At 36.1% G+C, this 14,920-nt stretch overlaps 1 long non-coding RNA gene across 1 annotated transcript in view; it reads right to left on the reverse strand.

The window, feature by feature from the left end:
- Positions 1–8,078: 8,078 nt before the first annotated feature.
- LOC131168384 (uncharacterized) overlaps positions 8,079–14,920 on the reverse strand; it is a 28,963-nt gene continuing 22,121 nt past the window's right edge. Inside the window, exon 2 of the long non-coding RNA XR_009140285.1 lies at positions 8,079–8,444. This is a non-coding gene — a long non-coding RNA (uncharacterized LOC131168384). The remainder of the gene's footprint in view (positions 8,445–14,920) is intronic.

Genomic DNA, 14,920 nt, shown 5'->3' on the forward strand with positions numbered 1-14,920 from the left:
AAACAAATTTGAAAACACCTTTGGTGTCCCCAACGGTCATAATTTTGGTCATGTCTACATATAAGGCCTCATTTGCAAGATTAAGGGATGATTAGGGATTTAATTAGAAAATATTTTCTCTAAATTTTTGAGACCCCTTTTTTCATACTCCAAGCCAAAATACTCCTCTTATTATTCCCATGCAAAATCTTTTTGAGTGAGCATATCTTGAGAAATCCTACAAAAGCTATAACTGTCATTAGTTTAAATTGTTTGTTGATTTTTGATCGAGAGTTTTTAGCCAAAGTCTTTCCCCCCAGTTTAACTAATAAACTCATTGAGTGGGGAAAAATTTTAGCTAGTGAGTCTTTACACTATTGTTGCAAGACTCATTAAGCTTGTTTTGTATTGTGTTATCACAAAAATCATTTGATAAGCTTTTTCTCTAAAATTTTTTGTGCTAGAACTTTTAAGAAAATCATTTTGAGAGATTTTGATTACTCTATTTAGAAATCTTTGAAACACCACTTGTGATTGAGATATATTGATATATTGTTTCAAAGATTAGATTGAGAACACACTCTTGCTATCGATTACTTATTGACATTAGATTGAGTGTGAATACACATATTGCACTAAGCTTATAGATCCTATATTATTGATATGCATTGATTGATTGTATTGGTACATATCTTTTGGTGTAAGAAGCATTTCTATGTACGTAAATTTTAGTTGATTGTTGTATTCCAGGCGTGGGCCTGAAGAAGGAGACTAGTCTTGTTGAATAGTCTCAGATTAACTTAAATCCGATTGGGAAAGATAAGGGCACCATCCTGGTAAGGTGCAGTTGTAGGTTGAGTTCAGCTCTGTTAATTGATCTGGTTGTAACCGATGCCGCTCCACCCGTTAAGGGAGCATTGGTGGAATCCTCGAACTTGAGAGCTAGAGGCAAGAATGTAGGCGCTTTAGCCGAACCTCGATAACATATCATGTGTAAATTTTATTTTTTTCGTAATTTATTTACTACACGTGTACGTTATATTGTGAATACTGTGCATGATTTAATTTTCACACGTTTTATTTATCTACGTATTTGGAATTGTATAGACAGACCCTAAGTTGTGGATATACTGCTGCTATTTGGTTTAACCTAGAAGAAAGTTTAAAATTACAATTCACCCCCCTCTTGGGAATACACCAAAGCTAACAATTGGTATCAGAAACTCATTGCACCAGCCTTCTTGTGCAGCAAGAGCCAACAACATCCTTATGGTATCCAACTTGGAAACTAGGGGAAAAGTTTTAGAAAAATCTACCCCAAACATCTGGGCATATCCCTTGACAACAAGTCTTACCTTGTACTTGTTTGTAGAACCATTAGGATTGAACTTGGTCTTGTAAACCCACTTGACTCCTATAGCTTTCTTGTGTTTAGGTCTATTTACCAACTCTCATGTCTGGTTCTTTTCAATCATCTTAAGCTCCTCTTTCATTGCAGTTATCCACTTCTGATCAGTTACAGCTTCTTCATACCCAGCAGGCTCCATTACAGCAACATTACACCTTTGATAAATGTCAGAGAGTGATATGGTTCCTCTAACAGGTTCATCATCCATATCATCATTCTCCTCCTGAACCTCAAGCTTTTTGTCATCCTCCCAACTCCATATTTTGCTTTTTTATCCAATTTGTCTCTCTTAACTTAAGGGATGTAAGAGAAACATAGGTAACCAAATGTCTTTAGATTAAGCAAATTTGGTTTATAGTCATACCATGCTTCAAATAGAGTTTTTTTCAGCAAAGCTTTGTTGGCAATCTGTTTAGCAGAAAAACTACTATATTTACAGCCTCAGCTCAAAATTTCTTTGGTAGTCCTTTGTCATGAAGCAAGCACCTTATCATCTCCATAATTTTTCAGTTTTTCCTCTCCACAACACCATTCTATTGAGGAGTGTAAGGTGTTGTCAACTAATGTTCAATGTCTACATCTTCACAAAACTTATTAAATTTTTCATCGATATATTGAGTTCCATTATCAGACCTGATCACCTGCATTTTGCATCCGCTTTGAGTTTCAACCTAAGCTTTAAACTTCCCAAAGATGTCAGCAACCTCATATTTAAGTTCTATAAAATAAATCCAGCACATTCTTGAGTAATCATCAATTAAAGCAATATAATACTTACTGCCATTCAATGATGGTGTTTTCATTGGTCCTCCCACATCTGTGTGTATTAATTGCAACCTTTTTGTAGCCCTCCAAGCCTTGTTTTGTTGAAAAGGAAGCTGATTTGCTTTCCATATTGACAAGCAGCACATTTGGGAGACTCCTCTAATTCAAGCGAGCCTTTCACCAGATTGTTCTTTTTCATGAAAAGTAAGCAGCATGATGGAAGTACCTCAATCTCTTATGCCAAAGCACTGTATTGCTATCTTCTTTGTGTACAGCAGCCTGCTCCTCTTTCATCAAATCCAAGGCAAAACTTTTGCCTTTCTTTTGAACTTTGAATACCTCTATGCCTTTTGTAGCTTTAATCACACAATTTTTGTCTTCAAACAGCACCTTATAGCCTTTCTCCAACAACTGAGTAACACTCAAATTTTTTTTATTAATTTTAGGAACATATAAAACGTCATAAATTAATTTCAGACTTGTGTGGCCTTCAATCGCTACTATTCCTTTGCCTTTTACTGCAATGTATGCTCCATTCCCAATTCTGACTTTAGAAATAGCAGTCTTGTCAAGCTCTCTGAAGAGCTCTCGATCATAAGTCATGTGGTTTGTGCAACCACTATCTATAAGCTAGGTTTCTGTGGAGCTGTTGGTGGCAAAGCATGATACCACAAACAACTACTCCTCTTGAGGTTGATCCTCAGCAGCCTTGGCTTCTCCTTGTTGCTGTTGAGTCTTACATATCATTTCCATGTGCCCTAACTAACCACACATGTGACATCTTACATCTAGTCTCCACCAACATTTATTATGTGGATGATTGGTTTTTTTGCAATAAAAGCAAGGTGGAAAGATTTGAGTGTTGCTGTTTTGGCTATTTTTTGTTGTTGCTTGCATAACCTCCAGGCTTGTTGTTTTTGCTATGTTTTTTTTTTTTTTTTTTGCCACTATGTTGTTCTTTCCACCATTGTTGTTCTATGATTTGACTTGAAAAGCACCTTCCACAGAACCTTCTTGCCTCATAAGCTTCCTTTGTTCTTGTGCCTGTAGTGCATTCAACAATTCTGCCAAGGTAATGCTTGATAGATCTTTTGAGTTTTCTCAAAGATGAAATTGTAGCCTCAAACTTTTCAGGAATTGTGACTAGGACCTTTTGAACAATTCTAGAATCAGAAAAATCAGTACCAAGGAGTCTTACCTTGTTGACAATGCCAAGAAGTTTGTCAAAATATTCCTTAAGTATTTCTAATTATTTCATATTTTGCATCTCAAATTCTCAAATCAAATTTAGCATTTGCATCCCTTTGACCCTTTCATTTCCTTCATATTCTTGCTTCAAAAAATCCCAAATTTCTTTGGCTATTTTTAGTGTCATTATTCTGGTAAAAATGGTGGATCAGACTGTTGCAAACAAGGTTGCTCTTGCTTTTGATTTTCTTTGCTTCATCTCCTTTTGATTTTTGATTTTTGCAAGAGTTGGATTGTTTGGCAAGGGTGGAACTTCATATACTTGTTCAGCAGCTTCCCAAAGATCATTAGTATCAAGATAGGCTTCCATTCTAACAGCCCGCAACTGATAATTTGTTTCATCAAACACTGGAGATGCAATTGCAGTAAATGAATTTTTTGAATTCATTCTGAATAGGTTGTGTTTGAGCTCACAAAATCTCACAGATCCCTCAAGACTATAGCTCTGATACCAATTTGTTGGATATTTTAAAAAACAGATTCAAGGATAATGAGAGAAGTTGATTTAGAGACTGCAGAAGGCTAATTTTTATTGAGCAACAAGATATCTATTTATACAGCATAATGAAAACTAAATTGCAAAAAAATCTGCTACTTGTTGAGCATAACAACTAAGTGCCCAAAAATCAACATGAAGAAATTGTTATAATCCTAACAAATAAAACAAATTCAGCTCTTAAAGAATAGCAACAAATAAAATTGTTTCTGCTCCTAAAGAATAGCAACAAATAAAACTGATTCAACTCCTAAAATAACTACACATAAAACTGATTCAACTTCATGAGTCACACCAGTCAACAACCTCCTTCTTATGAGTGGAGTATTAAGTCTCAAATTCTTTCACTTTTCCAATCTCAAAGGCCACAGGGTGGTCTTCTCAAACAAGAACTGCTCCAATATCCCTATCTGAAATGTTAGTGTGCATCTCAAAAGGCATATCAAAGATAGGCAATCGCAACACTTGTTATGATAACATTGCTATCTTTAGTTCATCAAAGGGATGTTGGCACTAACATGTCCATGCCCACTTCTCATCTTTCTTTAGAAAATATGTCAATAGGGCTACTCTTTATTAGTACACTTGGATGAACTTCCGATAGTAGTTAGCCAAACCCAAGAACAGACATAGTTTAGCAACTTTCAAAGGTACAAGCCAGTCAAAAATATCCTTCAGCATTGTTCACCTATAAGAAGATTTCACATTTCTCCTTCTTAAGATAGAATTGGTTTTTCATAGTTTGGATAGAATTGGTTTTTCATAGTTTGGTAAACACCTTAATCAAATGTTCTACATGATCTTTTAAAGAATCACTATAAACAACAATATAAGATAACAACAAACCAATATATAAATTAATAAAATAAAACATCATTCATTAAATTGCATAAAGCAGTAAAGGCTTTTGTCAAACCAAGTGGCATTACTAGGAACCCCAAGGAACCATATAGAGCTACGCAAGTCATCTTGGATTCATCCCCTTTTGTAATCCTCACTTGCTAATACCCTGATTGCAGATTTAGCTTTGCAAAAAAAAATGAAGCTTTGGCCAAAAAATTCTGCATTGGAAGCATGATAATTATTTTTATCATCACATTGTTCAAGGCTAGATAATCTACAAACATATCTAGGGAACTATCTTGCTTCTTCTAGAAATACTAGAGCACCATATGCAGCCTTGGAGAGTTGGACAAGTCCTACGCTCAGCAACTTGTCCAAATGCTTCCTTGACACTACGTACTCCTAGGTTCCCATTTTGTATGAGGTATGTGCAAGATGTCTAGCACCAAACATCAACTCTATCTAATGGTTAGTAGTACGTCTAGGTGGAAGGAATTTTGAGGGTTTTGCAAGTATGGCATCAGAGAACTCTTTCAAGAGATCTGCAACCACATCGAGGTAGTCCAATATCTGGTTTGGTTTAATTTTCACAAGTGCAACCAAGGATGTGGAATCTCAATTTTTGAAATTTTTCATTCAATTGCATGGTTAAATCCTTGTATAATGCTAGAACAAAACAAGACGCCTTCTCATCTAAAATAAATATTCCATCAATATGGGCCATCTACATTAGTTTAGTGTTCACAATGAATTTCATGTCAAGTATGACATCAAAACCATCTAAGGGTACTGTTATTAGACTATATTTTCCTTCCATGATCCAACAGTTAGGAAATGGGTCTCACTTCTAAATTCACATCTTTATCTGACTTGAAGTTTAAGTGAGTTGAGGCTGAACTTTGTCACTTCTTTACAACAAGGTTGTGGATGGCGCTTGAGTCCATCATGGCATCAATTTCAATGTCATTGATACTTGGACATACATCAAACCCTTTTGAGAGAGGGGCTTCGGAATAGTGATAGCATTCAACAACTACAATGGATTGACATATGATGGACCATCCTTTTCTGGATCACTATCTTTCAAATCTAAGGCTACTAAGGCATCCAACTTCTCCCATTTTAGAAATTGACAAGCTTATTGAGGACCATTACTGATGAAACAACCAGAATTTTGAAGATTTTGGGAAGTATCCTTCGTGTTATTCTCATTGCTACTTTCACCCTTTGATTTCTCCCGCTTTTCCTTCTTTTTTCCCTTAGCTTTCTTAGCCTTGCCTTATCTTTGTCTTTCTTAGGCTTGGCCTTAAACCCTTGACCTTAGGATTGATTCTAAAATAAACCAAGCCATCTATTGCTACAATGGCTAAAAGGACATTTTCACCCCTTGTCTATGCAATTTTATCTATGCCCATGGTTGTAAACCTAGAAGAAAGTTGAACGACTTGTCTTCCACTGATATGTTCTTGATGTCCAACATCAAGGGACTGAATTCCTTGATATAATCTTGCATGATTTCTGCTTCAATTGTTTAAAGGCATCGCTCACAACCCAAACCTTGTCGCAAGGAATTCTTCAAGATCTCTGAAGTCTTAGTTCAAGGTTTGTTGTATTCTCATTGTCCTACTTTTGAGTGTGCCACCATAGTTTAGCATCTCCTAATAGATACATTGAAAATATGACAACTTTCATTCTTAGGGATCTAGGCGGCCTTGAAATACTACTCCATATCCCATAAGAAAATCTCAATGTTCTTGGCGCTATGACTTCCTTTAATGGATTTCATTTAGGGGCTCAAATCTTGTGGGAGGCTTCACTTCCACCAAAATTTAAGGAGATGACTCTCTTCACAAGAGTAATCTCACTATTTACCAAGCCAAGTCTATCATTCATGGTTTAGCTACCACTCAGCAGCATTCACATCTTAGCTTCTACAGCAATCATGAAATCGATTCTAGTCAACCAATTCCTTGGTTAAACGCTAGTATTGTAGTTCCAGCAAAATTGCATTGTCTATTTGTTGAAAATCAAGGAAGTTTTTCTTCCAATTGATCCACTCTATTTCGTCAACCTAAGTTTGCCATCACTAAACAAAAATTTGATACCAATTGTCATAAGGTCTAATTTCTAATAACACACCTTGACATTATGATGGCACCAAGTCTCACTTGGTTAAGCCAATGACAATTAAATCTTATTTTTAGTCGAAACATTGATGGTCATAACATGTGCAGAAATACCATTCACTCCAGTGTTTCATGTCATCTACATATTATACTTAAATAGTTGACATCTCTAACTATTTAAGGTCAACAATTGACCCCAAACAACCAAAGTTGTGCTAGACGTAGCAGCATTTGTCAACAATACACAACTATGTCTATACTTATGTGGCTAGAAACATTGTCATAGATCAACCCATGAGTTATCCTTTCAAACAAGTCTGCATGTCAGCCCCTACATGGAAAACTTCAAGTAATCGCATGCTTGGTCAACATGACAAAGCATGCGATCAACACCTTGTGCCATACATGATTTCCCCTAAACCATGACTTATCTCATGCACAAGCAAACACCATGTCAATAAGGCACTTGATATATGTCGAACTTAACCATCCAACCATGTCAACTGAAATCAACCACTGTATCGACTTTGTCAAAGACCAGGGCCCCAATCATGTTCATCTTTGACCATACAAGTAGGCAAGATAGCATCAATGTGCTCACTCTATAGTACGTAGATTGTTAATTCATGGATTGTCAAGATAACACATGACATGTCATCTCGTGCTATTATCTTAGCACATGAGTTTACAACACCACGTGCCTTGGTGTTTTGACACAAAACTACAACCATAAATAATAGAAAGATAATTTGTGGAGCAAAATTGGCTGATAAATAGGAAACGAGAGAGAGAGAGAGAGAGAGAGAGAGAGAGAGAGAGAGAGAGATCAAACAAATATGATTAAAGTTGTGGAGACAAACCTCTGCATTTTATGAGTACACATTATAAATTTGTTGATAGCTTAATGAAAACATATTCCTAGTCCGTTATTTAGAAATGAGACAATCAAAGACAATGAAACTTAGTTAAGAAAATGAATCTTGGTATAAAGTGAGTAGGACAAAAAATGTTATCGCATTTACAATTAGTTTTTCTGTTTAAAATTTTAATTTTTTTAAAAAAGATAATCACACTAAAGAATTCATAAAAATAAGCATCTCCGACCATCACTGATAGTGTGCGTGCGCGCACGTGTGTGTGTGTGTGTGTGAGAGAGAGAGAGAGAGAGAGAGAGAGAGAGAGAGAGAGAGAGAGAGAGAGAGCCAAATGCAAATAGGAGAAAAAACAGTAGTTATTTCATATTAGCTTAATTGTTTATATATTCTATACAAACAGCACATAATTCATACATACACACAGACAAGGGGGTTTTTAATTAAATAAATGAATAAATAAATAAAAGGCATAATTGTTATGGTGGTGGTGCTAGACTTGTGATGATTTCTCAGGAGGCGGAGTTTGGGTGTTAAAAGGGTGGGGGGCAGCTGGAGGGCCATAATATTGAGGAACTCTCGCAGCTTCGCATCGTGCACGAGACCTTCCGAAAAGGTAACAAGCGAGAGCTACGATGAAGATGAACAGAATCACCGGCAACGACACCACCACTATATACCCCATCTTCCACCGTTGCCGCTTACTTCTGCATCCATTCATTCATTCATTAAATGCAATTTGTGAACAAAATTTTGGATGAATTTTCATTGATCTCTTAATTAACTAATCAAATCAAAGAAGGTTGAGCCATATCTTTTATTGGGGTTGATTGGTGTAATATCCCACAACCCAAAAGTTATATGGGCTGGAGTACTGTATTATTTTTATCATGCGCTAAGTGGGAAGTGGGAGCACAAAGCCCTTAAACACATATAAAGCTTGTTATCATTCCTAATGAGAAAATAAAAAAAAATAGACCAATATGCAATTTCCTTGGTAAAACGCTAAAGAGTTGTTTCTTATTCCTAGGGCAAAAGAGCAGCTTAGAGTGAGCTTTAAATTGTGATTCTAGAATTCTCCGTGCGCACTTTTGGTTAGTAGAAAATTTGTGTTTTATTGTGTAGTTGTTCTTGGTTGACAAATTTAGGTAGGAAGGACTGGAGTTGAGGAAGTTCGATATGATTTTTCGAATTTTATAGATTTCGATCACTATATGATTGTTGGTTATTATCTAAATAAAGTATAAGGTAGACTGACTGCTGGATCAATTAGAGTTATAGAATCAAGATGAGTTGGTTGGTTTTGGGTGTTGGGTTTCAATTGTAAGTCTGATTCTAACATGGAAACCAAACCTAATAGCCAAAATTATGGTATCTTTATTATATGTCACTGGAAAGATAATTGAGTCCAGTTCCTAATGCCACAAACGGCACCTTAATCCAATATTTCTAGAATGAGTTATGCCACAAATCTTTGAACAGTACGTAAACTTGCTCATAGCCACGCCCAGTGGACGTTTCAGGACTTCTTAAAAGCTCTGTACTATGATTTCATTGGATGAACCAATCGATGGTTAATTATAGTTCCTAACGCAACAAAAGGATTATAATTTCAAGTTTCTACGCCAAATTATGGTTGCTTTACTCAACTGTATGAATTTTGGCATATTTCTGCCTAAAGGTTAAAACTGAGTCTATTATAATGTAACGCTCTGTTCCGGTTTTCTAAGTTGGTTTTGTTAGACATTTCTGCTTGTTTGGAATGATTGGGAGGTAATTAGAATCTTACACGCTTTATTTAATTTGAAAACAAAAATATTAGTTTGCTATTCAAGATGGTTCAATTAGATGAGGTGATGGGGGAGGGGGGGCGGATTGTGTTCTTGCCTTCTGGCGAAATACAACATAATGACGGTTTCTTTTGCATAGATGTTTCAATGATGAATTTCTTTATGAAAATTATTGTCATTGATGATTATTTTACATTCAAAACAAAGTCAAGCATGTGATATTTATGCATGAATCTTTCCACTTCCTATGCTCAAGCTATACAAATTTAAAGAAAAAAACAAAAAAGGCATACCCGGGCCACAAGGCTCCCTGCTTTGCGATGTAAGAGGAGAGTCGTCACAATGTATGCGCCTTACCTCTGCTTTTATGCAGAGATGTTAGCAAATGAAATGCATGTTTATGAACTATACTTGGTTTTGGACTATGCAGTGTGTTTTTACAACTTAGACAGTTGTGATCAAATTAATGGTCCCTCAAGTGGGATAATCGATGCCTAGAACTAGTTCTAACGGTCCTACCAACAGGAATAAATTTGATACAGAAATCATGAAATTGTCTATATGGCCTACGTCATCGGACTAAAGTGGTCATAGCAATGTCGTTTTTCTACGTGAGTCAGAATTATCATTATGAAGGAAAAAATAAAGAATGTTTAAAATTTTGATTTATGAATTGAATTAGGAGATCTACATATACTCTTATAATTATGAATTTGTTTGCATTGCTTATTGAGTATATTAGAATTTATGTTTATGGATATGGGCACAATATATGACATATAAAGTTGTGCTTGATTTGCTAGTGTGTAAGGTTGTACTTGCTAAGCAGCTGTAGCTTATTTCCTTTTCCTCTCGACCGACGTTTAAACTAATGAAATTGTTGTGCCGGGCACCCCACTTGTGCCAAACACCAATACTATAACTATTGCTATTGAATATAAAAGAAATTAAAGCAATGCAGAAACTAATAATAAAGCAATAAAAAGAACAAGACAAGAAATTTACGAAGTTCGGTATAGAATTACCAACGTCTTCGGGCGCCGATGATCAATTCACTACTTCTTGACAAAGTACAACTTTGAAGTGTCTTTTACAAATGAAGAGTTGAGCTCTTTATATAGTTTCAACCTCAAGTCTAAAAAACACTTCTCTCCAATGTGGAACAAATAATATAAAAAATTCAAAACAACTTTTTATAATAATGTGGAAGTATTCTACCAATGTAGGACAAAAAACAACAAATCTCCACCTTGACGATAAATTCAACAAAATTTTCAGTCACCAACATTTTCTGGACTTCCACATCATCAGCGCCTTCCAAAAATATTCAGATTTGCAGGATATTAATCAAGTCCAAACAATGTTTGAACTTGATTGTTGTTACAATCTTGGTCAACATATCTGTGGGATTTTCAGTTGTAGCAATCTTCTAAAGAAGTATCTTGCCTCCATCAATAATATCCCGCATAAAATGAAACCGAACATCGATGTGCTTTGTTCGTGCATGGTAGACTTGGTTCTTTGCCAAGTGAATAGCACTTTGGCTATCACAGAATACAATCATGTGCTTTTGAACTTCTAAATTTTCAAGTAAACCCTGTAACCAAATAGCTTCCTTAATAGCCTCTGAAACTGCCATGTACTCTACTTCTGTTGTAGACAAAGCAATGGTAGACTGTAAGGTAGACCTCCAACTCACTGGACCATTAGCAAATGTAAAAATATATCCAGTAGTTGATCGACGTTTATCCAAATCACCTGCAAAATCTGAATCCACATATCCAACAACACGTTGATCAATAGTATTATTTTTCTCAAATACTATACCAATATCAATCGTATTCATAATATATCTCAAAATCCATTTCACAGCTTGCCAATGTCCTTTACCCGGATCATGCATATACCTGCTCACCATACTAATAGCTTGTGAAATATCAGGTCTAGTACAAATCATTGCATACATCAGACTACCAACAGCACTTGCATAAGGAAGGAGATAAAGCAGCACTAAGTTTGAAATGAGGAGCAAAAGGAGTGCTTACTGGTTTTGACTGCTCAGACATGCCAAAACTCTGTACTACCTTCTTCAAATACTGTTTCTAAGACAAACTAACTCTTCCTCTCATTCTGTCTCTGCGAATCTCCATGTCAAGTATCTTCTTTGCTTCATCAAGATCTTTCATCTCAAACTCTTGATTTAACTGACTTTTCAACTTGTTGATTTCTTCCCTATTCTTTGAAGCTATCAACATATCATCAACATACAAGAGTAAATATATAAAAGATCCATTTTGTAGTCTGCGAAAATAAACACAATGATCATGTTTATTTCTTATGTACTTCTGACCCATTATAAACTGATGAAATCGTTTGTACCACTGTCTTGGAGACTGTTTTAAATCATACAACGATTTACCCAGTTTACATACCCAATTTTTTTTTCCCGCAACCTGAAATCCATCTGGCTGAGTCATATAGATTTCCTCTTCCAAATCACCATGTAAAAATGCAGTTTTTACATCGAGTTGAACTAGTTCAAAATCAAATTGTGCTACCAAAGCCAACAAAATTCGAGTGGAAGAATGTTTAACAACTGGAGAAAATACCTCATTATAATCAATGTCTTCCTTCTGTGCGTAGCCCTTAGCTACCAATCTAGCTTTGAAGCGAACATTATTTGCATCTGAAAGTCTTTCTTTCTTTACATAAACTCATTTACAACCAATTGCTTTCTTACCCTTAGGCAGCTGGGCTAGCTCCCAAGTCTGATTCTGATGAAGAGACTGCATTTCTTCATCCATTGCTTTTTTCCACTTGTCTGATTCAGAGTTCCTCATTGCTTCTTTGAATGTGTAAGGAACATTATCATCCACAACTGGAAGTGCATAGGCCACCATATCAGTATACCGAGCAGGTTTTCGAATTTCTCATCTTGGCCTTTGAGAAATAATTGATTCTTGTTGCTGTGAAGATTCTCGAATTGAAATCTCCTCTTCTTATACACTATTCCCCACCGTAACTGGAGAGTTACCTTGTGTAGTCTCATTTCTCACTGGGTTTCCCAAAATTGTCTCAACCTCCACCTGTTGTTGAGTACCACTGGTCTTCTCTTCAACTCGTGACTCCTTGCATATTATTTTCTTCATCATCGCAAGTTCATCAAAAGTTACATCTTTACTTAAAATCAATTTTTTCGTCTCTAGACACCAAAGACGGTATCCTTTGACTTCTGCGCTTATCCCCAAGAATATTGTTTTCTTGGCTCTTGGATCCAACTTAGATTCTTTAACATGATAATAAGCCATAGTACCAAATACATGTAAAGAATCATAATCACTAGCAGGCTTTCCAGACCATACCTTATAAGGTGTTTTTCCTCCTATTGCAGATGATGGTAGACGATTGATGAGATGACACGCATATCTAATAGCCTCAGCCCAAAACCTTTTGTCTAACCCAACATTAGACAACATACATTGAACTTTTTCCAGCAAAGTCAGATTCATGCGCTCTGCCACCCCATTTTGATGTGGTGTATTTCGAACTGTGAAGTGTCGAGCAATACTTTCATCCTGACATACCTTCATAAACGGGTCACTCGTGTATTCATCACCATTATCTGATCTGAGCCGTTTAATCTTTTTCCCAGTTTGATTTTCAACTAATTTTTTCCACTTAAGGAAAATATCACACACTTCATTTTTATGCTTCATAAAATACACCCAAACTCTTCTAGAAAAATCATCAACAAAAGTAACAAAATAATGCATACCACCCAACGAAGCCGTTTTTGTGGGTCCCCATACATCTGTATGGATGTAGTCTAAAATACCTTCAGTCTGGTGGATTGTTGTGCCAAATTTCACTCTAATTTGTTTTCTCAGAATGCAATGCTCACAAAATTCAAGTTTGCACACCTTTGCACCCTTTAACAAACTTCGCTTAGCCAATTGTTGCAAAGATTTTTCTCCTGCATGTGCTAATCGCATATGTCATAACTTGGTTGTATCTGAACCTATATCTTTCTCAGAAACAACAGCTGCTGAGCCAATAACTGTACTACCTTGTAAATAATACAAATTATTTTTCCTTATTCCTTTCATCACTTCCAGCGCACCTGATTTAATCTTTAAGGTTCCATCTTTCAAAGTGATAGTGAACCCTTTAGATTCTAAGGCACCCAATGTCGTTTTTTTGTCCCACATTGGTAGAATACTTCCACCATAGTATAAAAGGTGGTTTTGAATTTTTTATATTAATTGTCCCACATTGGAGAGAAGTGTTTTTTAGATTTGAGGTTGAAGCTATATAAAGAGCTCAACTCTTCATTTGTAAAACACACCTCAAAGTTGTACTTTGTCAAGAAGTAGTGAATTGATCATCGGCGCCCAAGGACGTAAGTAATTCTATACCGAACCTCGTAAATTTCTTGTCTTGTTCTTTTTATTGCTTTATTATTAGTTTCTGCATTGCTTTAATTTCTTTTATATTCAATAGCAATAGTTATAGTATTGGTATTTAGCACAAGTGGGGTGCCCGGCACAACAATTGGTATCAGAGCTAGGTTGAATAGTGTTGATATGGAGGTATTCCTCTGTTAGGATCCTTGATTCCACGTTTGATGCCTAAGAAAGACCTTATCTAAGCGAGTGCTAAGAGACCATTGCGGCTCAGTCGCTCCCTGGAGGTCGGCTTGGTCAAAGTGGAATTTCATAGGATAAAACAGAGTAGACACAATTGGTACGTACTATTCATCCTAGGCATTTTGCTTTGTTGGTTGCTATTGAATATATAGAAGATGGCAGAAACTAGTGCAGCAGTAGAAGAAACTCTGTCCACACGAACTTCAACCCCTTCGGCTTCAACATCATCATCAAAGACGATAGCTAATGCTCGGTTTGAGGTGGAGAAATTTGATGGTACCAATAATTTTGGTATGTGGCAATGTGAGGTGATGGACATCTTGTATCAACAAGAACTAGATATTGCTTTGGATGATAAACCGGTAGATATGGGTGACAGAGATTGGGAAAAGGTCAATCGTCAGGCATGTGGTACGATTCGTCTGTGTCTCGCCAAAAATCAGAAATATTGTGTTACGAGGGAGACATCTGCAAAGAAATTGTGGAAGATATTGGAAGATACATTTATGACCAAGAGTCTGGAAAATCGACTCTATTTGAAAAAGAAATTGTTTCGCTTCCAATATCAACCAAGTATTTCGATTAATGACCACATAAATGCTTTCAATAAAATTTTAGCCGATTTGTTAAATTTGGATGAAAAGGTGAAAGATAAGGATAAAGCCATATTGTTACTGAATTCTCTCCCTGATGAGTATGAACATTTGATCACCACTTTATTGTATGGAAAAGATAAAGTTACTAATG

This window comes from Malania oleifera, chromosome 11 (assembly GCF_029873635.1).
Source record: "Malania oleifera isolate guangnan ecotype guangnan chromosome 11, ASM2987363v1, whole genome shotgun sequence".
Lineage (NCBI taxonomy): Eukaryota > Viridiplantae > Streptophyta > Magnoliopsida > Santalales > Ximeniaceae > Malania > Malania oleifera.